The sequence below is a fragment of the Mercenaria mercenaria genome, chromosome 5 (assembly GCF_021730395.1).
Source record: "Mercenaria mercenaria strain notata chromosome 5, MADL_Memer_1, whole genome shotgun sequence".
NCBI lineage: Eukaryota > Metazoa > Mollusca > Bivalvia > Venerida > Veneridae > Mercenaria > Mercenaria mercenaria.
The window spans coordinates 91,414,717-91,426,834 of record NC_069365.1 but is presented as its reverse complement, the minus strand read 5'-3'; the positions used below and the strand labels follow the sequence as shown (position 1 = coordinate 91,426,834).

General features: G+C 33.6%; 1 protein-coding gene across 1 annotated transcript in view; it reads left to right on the top strand.

Moving 5' to 3' along the window:
• Positions 1-1,849: 1,849 nt before the first annotated feature.
• Positions 1,850-12,118, top strand: part of LOC123557924 (uncharacterized) — a 56,973-nt gene continuing 46,704 nt past the window's right edge. The window contains exon 1 of the mRNA XM_045349719.2: positions 1,850-2,157. The gene's annotated coding sequence lies outside the window, so the exon portion shown is untranslated. The remainder of the gene's footprint in view (positions 2,158-12,118) is intronic.

Genomic DNA, 12,118 nt, shown 5'->3' with positions numbered 1-12,118 from the left:
AAATGATTTTGGGAAGTAACAGTAGGTATGTTTTTATCTAATTTCTCGAAGAATTAATATAAATCTTGAAAGCTTGTCACCACGTTCATACTCATCCGTACTTGAAATGTGTTCGTACTCAAAATATTTCGAAAGTAAAGTTATTGTTCTAGGAATTGTGTTCCTGTTTACCAACTTTTTAAGTAATATGAAAAGTTATGAGTAATGTCATGTTTATAATAACGAGAAATAAGAATCGTTTAAAAATCTTCAGTATACGCTTTTGGTAGTGTTGTTAAGTGGGCCCCGGTTATGGATATTTAAAACAATGTTAGAATGGTAGACGTTAATATACGCCCTATAATAGTGTATGATAATTTAAAAGAAAATGACATAAACGTTGTCAAACAACGCTGACGTTCCCTCATATTTCATGAACAATTAAATGACGTTGATGGACAATATATTGATTCAGAAATAAGCATTTTCAGTAAATTTGTTAATTCTTAAACAAAATATATCATTTTACATATGCAAGTCAAAGATTTGAGATTGCAACATCTTTCCATGCTTCAAATTCATCAACCATATTTTTTTAAAGATTTTTCTTGTTTATGTCTTAAAATTAATGGAATATTCTTTGCATGGGCAGTGACAGAGGTTATAACCCCTGAACCATACAACAAGATCATGAAATTGAAACATCATTTCAAAATGCGGAACATTAACTTAGGTATACAAGTTTGAAAATGTGAAAAATTACTTAATAATATCAATGTAAACATGAAGTGAACACTTAAGTCATCGCTTTATATAAAAATGCAATCTAGAAATGAATTGCGTTTTAATGTTGGTCATTTCTGCCATGTCGTGCTGTAGTGTTGGCACTCCGCCAGAATGACAACACGACAGCATGACAAATCGTTTTTGTAGTAAACGCGTCACTGCCATTAATACGTCAGCACGAAAACGCGATAACAGTTGGGCGACGTCACGACATTTTTTCCGAATTTGGAGGTTGGACTGGGCAGGGCGCCTTGCCACAACACGAGAACCTGACAAAATAGCATCTTGGCGGGGGCGTCACGTGACAACAGGACAAGACAATAATTTTGTATTGTTGGTATGCGCAGATAGATTGCACATAGAACTTTTCAGTTTCCAAAATGGAAGTAAATACACGTCTCTTAGTACCCCACTGAGCCAAGATCGTATTCTTTATTTAATTCCATCCTGGAGACAAAGTTATTTTATATTGTTATCAGCGTGACATTTATGCAGCCATACAAGCCTTCTTCGCATGTCAATCGGAATAAGTAATTTGTCCTGTCCTTGTTTTGTCAGATGGCGTCACCTCCAGCACGAGGACACGACAGATAAGGGCGCCAACATAACATAAAAAAGTGCTTTGTGTCCCGACCTTTGCCGTGTCCTCGTGCTGGCGGGGACGCCGTCACGACATCGCCAGAAGGATTTTATTTAGTAGGTACATATAAATAGTATGCTCGGTACTATATATATATACGTTTCGTCCAGTGAAATTATTATGTAAAGAACAATGTTCAGTGTTTAATTTCAAGACTATGATTGGAGCTAAATCTAGATTCAAAACAGTTTCTGACCAATAACTGGAGATCTTCTATGTATATAGTCGCCAATCTCCGCAGGATGATTGTATGTGGGCAGCAGACGACCCTAAAACGATAAAAGGTCAAAGTCAGAGTAACCCCGAGCTTGAAAAATGGTTTTAGGATGTTTATATCCCTAACGATTAAAATTTATAGGATGATTGTCAGTGTTTACTGTTAAGCAGACGACTTCTATTGTCTTATTCTGAGCGGCGTACAGGTACGACATTTTATGAAACGAAAACTGTATACAGGTATTTTAAATTATTTTAATTAAGAACATTACTGTTACAGTCATAATTGTACACGACTCAGTTTTACAATGGTTGCCTACATAGGGCTTCGCTTGGAGGTACTCCATACTGTATGACCTACATATTATGTAATACGGGAACCGTTGGGTATATTTCCGATTAAAATCATTCATTGGTTATACAATACTCGCTACCACGTGAAAGAAGTATGATCATATTCAGTAAATGGCTGCACACATTGCAAGGACGTATCGATTAATAGCGTTGTAGTTTAAGCCGTGGATTGCATATTTCAGGTAAATATTTCATTTTTCATTTTGATATTTTGTTTTGGTTCTATAGACCCATTTACTTTGGAAACTAAATATAAATTATTATTAATGAATTACTGTCAATTAACCTTTAGCCTGCTGGGGGCAAGTGATTCTGCTTTTGCGACCAGTGCAGACCAAGATCGGCAGGCTGATCATGGTCTGCACCGTTCGCTATCCAGTCAGTAATTTTTCAGAGAACACCTCTGCTAATAATAAAATGGTATTGCCCAAACTGAATAATAGACCAGTCCATTTTAGAAATTCAGCAGGCTAAAGGTTAATATGGGTTCAAGGCCCTGTTGTCATATATTTCTTTGGTGTTTTGTTCTCAATAATTTATAAAGGTATCTTTTGAATATGTCCTATTACAGTATCTATGCCTTTTAATGGACTATGCCGTACAACAATAGGTTTATTAACAATATATGCATAAATACATCTATGATAATTAACCATTTATACAATCTTTGTTATTCGGGTGCCCAAATTAATAAATATCGGGTGAATTACCAGAAGAGTGTGTTATTGGTAACAACTTTCTAGAACAAAAATAGCTAACTTCCTGTAATGCCGCGGTGCTTACCGTTTTCACTATCGAGGTTTTGTAAAGTGAGTCTAAATTTTGTCAAAGAAATCTGTACTTGTTTGTTTTTATGACAATTAGATATTGTTCTTGCCTAAACTCGTTTTTAGCTCGACGTTTTGAAGAAAAAGTAGAGCTATTGAACTTGCCTTAGCGCCGGCGTCGCCGTTGATTATAGTTTTTGATAAAGTCAAATATCTCTGTTACTATCAAAGCTATTGACTATTAAAATAGTTATTTACTATCAAAATCTACACCAGGAGAAACAATCCCCATAACTCTGGTTTGAATTTTGACAGAGTTATGCCCCTTTTTAACTTAGAATTGTTTGGTTAAAGTTTTTACTGGCAAAGCTCTAATTCATATTTCATCAAGCACTGAGAAAAGTCGAGCGTGCTGTCTTATGGACAGCTCTTGTTATAAATAGTGTAGCAAGATAATCTGCCCGAGTTGTTGGTACTTGGAAACTTGTTTAAAGACTTACAGGGTTCTGGCTTTTATAGCGATGAAATTATTTTTATTTGCATTACGAGTATATAAGTCTATTTTTACCTTTGTATGTATTTTCACCATCATTATTATGAAAAGTATACATTTTTTGTAAACTGTTTTCATCAAGATTAATTATTTTGAATCAATATTTAAGGAGTATGATTTTTGCTGTACTTTCTTCGGATGTACCAAGCTCTCCATATAAACCGTCCTAGATTTGTAGATTTTCTAACAGTGATTACTAACTTAAAAAGATGCAATTCAATATTTTTTCTTCGTCTTATCCAATATATGCTGCGCCATAGTTTTAACATGTCAAATAATCTTTGTTCAAGTAAGAAACAGCTTTCTCCAAACCTGTTACTTTACACCCGAGGCCTGATACTTTTGCCTGCATATCTTTGGAGAGAACCTCTTTAATTGATTAATGTGATTGCCCAGCTCGGCGACATGCAGAGTTTGACGTTTGCGAACTCTGGTGATTGTGGAATCTAAGAACCTTGCATCATAACTGGGTGCAATTCATTATAATTCATTGGCGGTGTATTGTTTAAAATTGCTTGTACATATTCTTGATTATTTTGAAAGAAATAAGACAAATCACCATTCTCGCCGCTCAACGCTCAAATTTGGGTGATCGGTCCTCCGGTGATAATTGTCCATCTTTACATTTCAAGTTGAACTATATACTGGCTTAACATTTTATGCAATTGTTCTGTCAATTTTCCTTTTTGTTTTATTTTTTTTGTACTAATTAGCTAATTAGTAAGTAGAATGTACCTATTGTTCATTCAGTTATTTATAACGGGTATTTTATTTTTGATTGTTGTCATTTCGGTATGTTTTTTTTTTCCAGTTTTCTACGACTTTTATGTCACTGGAATTATTATCAGCAATCATCAATCAAAAGTCGTAGAAAATTGAAAATGATATACCGAAATGACAACAATCAAAAATAAAATACCCGTTATAAATTACTGAATGAAAAGTTATGTATTGTATACTCTTGGTTCATGTCACATTAAAATTATACACAACTTTTGTGACATTATCATACAGCTCCTGCTTCAGGCGACAGGCACTGAATGCATTATTGAACAGTAATTTGATGTATGCTTTACGTGGCATGCAATTCTTGCACAATTAATTGGTACATTATCATACAGTTATTTGATATTTGCTATAGGAGAGATCGCCGTGACGTCACGCGTTAACATCTGTTTATCTGGTGATTGGCAAAACAAATGATTTTAACACCGTTTGCGTATTGAATCAGAATTTTTAATTTGTAATAACTTTTTTGCTCATTTATGGATTTTCAAAATTCAAAAAGATTTGAAATACTAACAATCTTCATATTTTTGTATCCAAATATCTTTTTTCAATGAATAACCGTTTTAAATGACATATAATTTTAAAAGCGGCGTAGTGATTTTCACAACCTTTAGAAAAACAGTGTAAGTTAAGCGTTCATAATCAATCCATTTTATTTCGAAATAACAATTAAAAGTAATCAATAAATTGCTTGTTTTATAACCTTTCCATTGATCAAAAAATTATTTATGTAATTTGTGTTTTAAGAAAGTTTAGACCGTTAGAAAAACATCACTGTTTACAAAAAACATGGACGGTCGGCTTCTGCCCACCCGATCACTGTCTTATCAGTTCTAAAAATAGAATTTGTATACAAACACGATCTCTCCTATTGTTTGTCTCGTAAGTCATACATGGATTTTTTATGACATTATTATATAGCTCTTGCTTCATGTGACAGGCACTTAATGCATTATTGCACAGTAATTTTGATATAAGTTTTATATGGCATGCAATAATTATTTGTGTATAATTAATGGTAAATTATCATATAGTTATTTGATATTGCTTGCCACGTGCGTGTTTTCAACTTGTTTAAGTTGCGATTTTACAAATACCTGTATCGTCTAAATTTTCACACCTTCCATAACGGCGCGAAAACGCTTTAGAGTGGAAAGTCTCACTATCATTCAGCTGGGCGTAAACAGTAATTAAAGTGTGAAAATTTAGTAAATAAATTCGAAACACATACTCTGTACACTAAGACAAAAGTAAGCGGTTAATTGTTTCTCTTATAACTATCAGATCGGATGGCACACCAGTCGCACTTGCTTCGATATCATCTCAAACAATCACTGCATAAGGAAAATAAAAAAAAAATATTTAAGTCCTGATCGTCTGTTTATTGTCGTTTTATTATTCCAAACAATTCAGTAAAGGGTAGCTGAGTGTATGGGAATATGCAATTGCGATGAAAAAAACCGTTTTACATTCCAGATACCATCTGAGTTCAGATTCAAATAAGATTTGTAGTAAACCTAGATGTACATATAAAATTGGTATACATGTACTCCTATACGAAATTCACGTTTAAATATCACGGGTTACGACGTGTAGATATTAAGGTGTTGTATAGCGAAATTTCCTATGCTACGCTCGAACGAAAATGCGATGTTACGAAAAAAACGACCGGTCCCTTGGCTTTTCGTAGGATCGCGATTGTACTGTACCTTCCTAATAAGTTGGAAATACGTTACGCGTACGCTACACAATCGCCCAGCTGGTTGCCGACGTATTTCGACGTATGACACTTGCATTTTACCTGTGTGAACTTGTGCATAACTTATCTTTCGCATACCTCTAACTTTGCCTTAATTACAAGCAATATGTCGGCAAACGCTGAAAATTTTGTGCATGTACAAAATTTTTGGCCGGCATCGGAGCACGCCAACTTATGCCATCGTATTTCAGCATGCTCGTAATTTGTTTAAAACTGATCCTTACACCAGCGTGTTTGCCAAATTTCTCATACGTCGGCATTCGTGGCTGTGGTCACGTGATACGGTGTGAAATGGTTGTGTTTTTAACGCGGGATAACAAAATAGTAAATTTTGGATAAATACGGCAATAAATTGGATTCTATTTGTTTGTGAATAAAACTAGAATGCTTCTTTGAGTGTTACTTATGGGAAAAAGTAAAAGAAAATGTCGTAGTAGTAGTGATAGTGACACAAACATTCATAATTGTAAACAAACCAAACAAAGAGGCCCGTCCGCGGACGATGACACTACACTTAGTGATTTGCTAAACAAAGCTAGTGCTGTGCTTTATGGAGCTGATGATCATTATATCAGTGTGTTTACGGACGATTCTTTAAAGTATTCGGGTGATATGGCGGAATCTGGAGGTGAGTCTGGAGGTGAGCCTACCACCAGAGACATTATGAACTGCTTAATTGGGATTAAAAGTAGGCTAGATAACGTTGACAGAAGGCTCTTTTCTATTGATAAACTTGAGGAGAGAATCTCTGTCTTTGAGAAAGATATTAAAGACATTAAAGCTATGTGTTTAGCATTTGATACACGGGTCAAGCAGGTTGAAGAGCGCGTCGAGCGACTGCAACACGTTGTACAGGGGTCGGACATCGCTGTCGCACAGGTGACGAGCAGGGTGGAGCATTTGGAGAAGGAGCGCGACAACTTCAGGGACGATATGGCATATTTGAAATCTCAATCAATGAGGAATAACCTTGTTTTTACTGGCGTACCGGAAGTTACAGGCGAGACACCGGAAGTCACGGAAAGTAAGCTCCGGGTGCACCTTCATGAGGCAATGAAGATCGCGAAGGAGGTTGCGGACAATATGCAGTTTGAACGGGTACATCGCTCGCCGGGTCAACCTACCCCAGGCAAAACCCGATCTATCATAGCGAAGTTCGCCTTCTTCAAGGATCGCGAGACTGTGCGACGGCAATGGAAGAATTTAAACGGTACGAACTTTAATGTTTTTGAACAGTTCCCACAGGAAGTTGTTGCCAGGCGTCGTAAGCTGATACCAAAGATGAAAGACGCAAGGGGGCAAGGAAAGAGAGCTTGGATTGCCTACGACACTCTCTACATTGACGGCCGTCCAGTCAAGGAATAGGGGCACGATGGGGGAGAACTCACGATCTTGTCGTGGAATGTAAATGGACTTACTAAGTGCAAGAACGATGACCCTTTATTTGTTAACATTTTGTCAAAATATGATATATGTTTTTTATTTGAATCCTGGACTAATTCTTCAAGTAACATTAACTTAAATGGATACATTTCTCATAACTTTTATAGGAAATTCCAGAATAGAAATGCGCGTAGATGTAGCGGTGGAGTAGCATTATTTTATAAAGAATGTTTAAAAGATGGAATTGAAATCATACAAAATCATCATGATTCAATTATTTGGGTGAAACTTAATAGAAATTTTTTTGGTGTTATGGAAGATATTTATCTTTGCGGTTGTTATGTTTGGTGCGAGGATTCGCCTGCATATAATATTCTAAGTGTTGATTTCTTTGAACTATTAGAAAATGACATTGCCATTTATGATAAACGTGGTCAGGTTTTACTTTGTGGTGATTTTAATAGTAGAATAGGGTGTAAATCAGACTTTGTAATTCATGATATTGTAAACAAATCTACTGATGATATAGATTATGACCCGGATATTTTCTGTGCCAGGGCCTCAGTTGATAGATCACACAATAGCCACGGAATTAAACTGCTTGATTTGTGTAAATCATGCAATTATCGTATTTTGAATGGTAGAGTAGGAAATACGAGTCAGTTTACTTATTTTTCTCGTAACGGTTTATCAACAATTGATTATTTGCTTTGTCATGAACGAAATTTTACACTTATTAAAGATTTTACTGTACATGATTTTAACGAGTTCAGTGACCACGCACCTTTAACATTTTCTGTACACTGTAACAATAAAACAGTTGAGCCGTTGTCATATACCGAGACTAAGTTTAAATGGGACGAATCGTTGCGTAATCAGTTTAGATCAGGCATAATTTCTAGCCTACCTTTATTTAACAGAATTATTGATAATATAGATTGTTCTAGTAATGATTCTGTAAATACTGCGTTAAATATGTTCACTGATGTTAATCGCAATGTTGCAGATCCTTTGTTCTCAAAGGAACACTTTATTTCAAACAAACCGAAATTTGAAGAATGCAGTAGTGTTAAGCATGCAGATTGGTTTGATGATGAATGTAAAACAGTACATGCCCATTATACATCCTTGTTAAATATTTTCAATTGTGATAAGTCGGAAAATAATAGAATTCAATTGTTACAATATAAAAAAGAATATAAAAAATTGATAAATCGGAAAAAAAGGCCTTTTTAAAAATTAAAGTAAATGAAATTGAAGGATTGAAAAATCGCAGACCCAAAGATTTTTGGAAATATTTTAAGACGAATACTAAAACGAGGAGCAAAAATATTGCCTTAGAAGACTTTAGAAATTTTTTCTCAAATATAAGTAGCGGCATGTTTGAGTGTGTAAATGATGAGGCCGAAACTTTTTGTTCAATACATGATTTTGATTTACCAAATACACGTTTCCCAGAATAAGATCAGTCTTTTACTGTTAATGAGATTAAAGCATCAATTAAATTGTTAAAACGTAATAAAGCGCATGGAAGCGATTGTATTTTGAATGAATATTTAATTGAATGCGTTGATATTTTGGCACTACATATATGTGATTTATTTAATGCAATATTGAACTCTGGCCATTACCCTGAGAAATGGACAGAAGGTATTATAATCCCATTACATAAGAAAGGCGGTACTTCAGTTGTTAACAATTATAGAGGAATTACACTTCTCAGTTGTTTATCTAAACTTTTTACAACAGTTGTTAATAACAGAATTGAAACATTTTGTAATAACTTTAACATCATTTCGGACGCCCAATTCGGATTCAGGAAAGGGCACTCAACAGTTGACGCAATATACATCCTTATGTCATTAGTCCAAAAATATATTAACGAGAATAAAAGATTGTATGTTATTTATGTTGATATGATGAAATGTTTCGACACTATATATAGAAATGCACTATGGCTAAAAATGTTCAAATGTGGTATAGAAGGCAAATTATTAAGAATTATAAAAAATATGTACCAAAATGTTAAGTCATGTGTTAAGCATTGTTCATCATACTCAGATTATTTTTCCTACGCTGTAGGCTTACGTCAAGGTGAGGTTATGTCCCCTTTGTTATTTTCCCTATTTGTAGAGGATTTAGAATTGTTTTTGCAGGATGAAGCTACTTCCGGTTTAAATATTGACGATATTATATTGATATTGTTACTATTTGCTGACGATATGGCCATTATAGGTAAATCTCCTGAAGAAGTTCAAAAACATTTAGATCTTTTATTTGATTATTGCAATAATTGGGGACTAAAAGTAAACACAAATAAAACTAAAATAATGGTATTTCGCAAACGTGGTAGATTATTACCATCTGAAAAGTGGACATATGATGGTCAACAAATAGAAGTAGTGAACGACTTTAATTATTTGGGAACTGTCTTTAATTATACAGGAAATTTTAATTTAAATCACGAACATTTATGTGGCAAAGCATTAAAAGCAATGAATATTTTATTTAATAAATGTAAAGAGTTTGATCTTCAGCCCAAAATACAATGTCAACTGTTCGATGCCTTTGTTGGTTCTATTTTGAATTACGCATGTGAGGTATGGGGTAATACTAAGTCAAAAGAATTGGAAAGGGTACATTTAAAGTTTTGTAAACGTTTGTTGAATGTTAAACAAAATGTTTGTAATGCTGTAGTTTATGGCGAGCTAGGCAGATACCCTCTTTTTATTAATCGATATATAAGAATAATTAAATATTGGTTTAAAATCCTCCAAACTGAAAATATTATCTTAAAATCTGTATACATGCAAGCCTTACAGGATTGCTACAATGGACGTACAAACTGGGTTTCGAATGTAAAAAGACTGTTAGACACACATGGGTTTTCGTATGTGTTTGATAATCCATGCTCCGTCGATGTTAATACATTTATAGCTTACTTTAAAAACGTTGTAATTGACACATATAAACAAGAGTGGTCTCGATGTGTTGCTAATAGTTCTGTATTAGATATGTATCGTGTATTTAAGCCTGTTTTTAAATACGAGCATTATTTAGATTTAGTACCAAAAACACTAAAACAGTATGTCACCAAGCTTAGAACTTCAGCCTTACCGATTCGAATCCAAACTGGAAGATATGCTGGTCAGAATATCCCAAGAAATGAACGTTATTGTCTTTGTTGCAATGAATTAGATATTGAAGATGAATATCACTTTGTTTGTAAATGTTCTACCTACGCTATATTAGACGAAAGTATTTAAAGCAATGCTATTACAACCGACCTTCTGTTTACAAATTCCACCAATTGTTAAATACAACTGATAAATCAGAACTTGTCAAATTAGCAAACTTTGTTAAAGAAGCATTAGTTTTAAGAAACAATTGTCTTAATATTATTACATAACTATAAGTAGTTATCCTCCAGAATATTGGTTTGTAAAATTGTTTATCTTAACATTTCATTGAAATCTAGGCACACAACTGTGTTAATATGATACCTGTTATTATTATACATTCATTATTTTGTGACCAAATATGTTTAAAATTTTCATGTGTTTAGACGATGTACACTGTGCAAGTCTTAATAAATTTGTCTTGTCTTGTCTTGTCTTGTTAATGCTATACGTCATTGTGTGACAGCCGATTATGTGTTTTGTTCTGAAGGTTGTGCAATTAAGAGCATTACTGTGTTATTTCAAAATTCAAGTTTCAAGTTTATTCAAGCAAATGTTAAGTCCCACTTATGTGGGCAGCATTAACAGCATATAATATATACAAATACATACATTTAACAAACATTGACACATTGGAAAACGGCCATTGTTATTGTCTTCCATAATTTTTTAACTCTAATTCGATAATACATGTATAATGAGTAATAAATGAAAATTTTAAACTACATGTATAACAGTTACTGGAGAACAATAGCAATGAAAATTACTGTTCAGTATGATTAAAGGAAATATATTGCTGGAGAACAGTAGCAATGAACATTACTGTTATGAGTATGATTAAAGGAAGCATGTTGCTGGAGAACAGTAGCAATGAAAAGTACTGTTCAGTATGATTAAAGGAAACATGTTACTGGAGAACAGTAGCAATGAAAATTACTGTAATAAGTATGATTAAAGAAAACATGTTGCAAGAGAACAGTATCAGTGAAAATTACTTTAATAAATATGATTAAAGGAAACATCAGATGAGTTTTTATAACAGTTTGTGTTTTTCACAATACTGATTAATGGTTAGAAACTGTAGAGTTTTAAATATGGAATATATTGTGAACTTTTAATGGAGAGAGATATCATTTATTTAACACCTTAATGAAAAGGCAAGCCTAATACCGAAAGCGAAAATGAAATTAGACCTGCAAAAGGCGTCAAATTTAAGTTTGCTCTATATACAAAATTTAGAGATTTATATGGTTATGTACAAAAACAATATACTACACATTACAAATACATGTATATATGAATATACATGTCAAAAGTTTTAAACAAACACAGATAACAAACAAACACAGAAAAAAAGACAAACAAACATACAAACAAACAAAACAAGATAAACTATCAATAATAGAAATTGAGGCGTATCAATTTTTTCAAATATATCAAATGATCTGTATTTGCATTTGGACACTTAAAGAGTTTACTTTCATCAGTCTTTTGTAACTATACATGTACACTTTCAAGCTGTAGTAATTGGGACATATATAACTTGACGTATTTTAAATGACATGAATACTTAGATTGGCACTTGGTGAAATAAGTGGACCTAAATAGAGTCAGTAGTATAAAGTAACTACTGTTAAATTGGTTGCATACATTGATTAGCTAATTAGCCTTTATGAAATGCTTTATAATAATGTTGCAAAATAAACTAGTTTT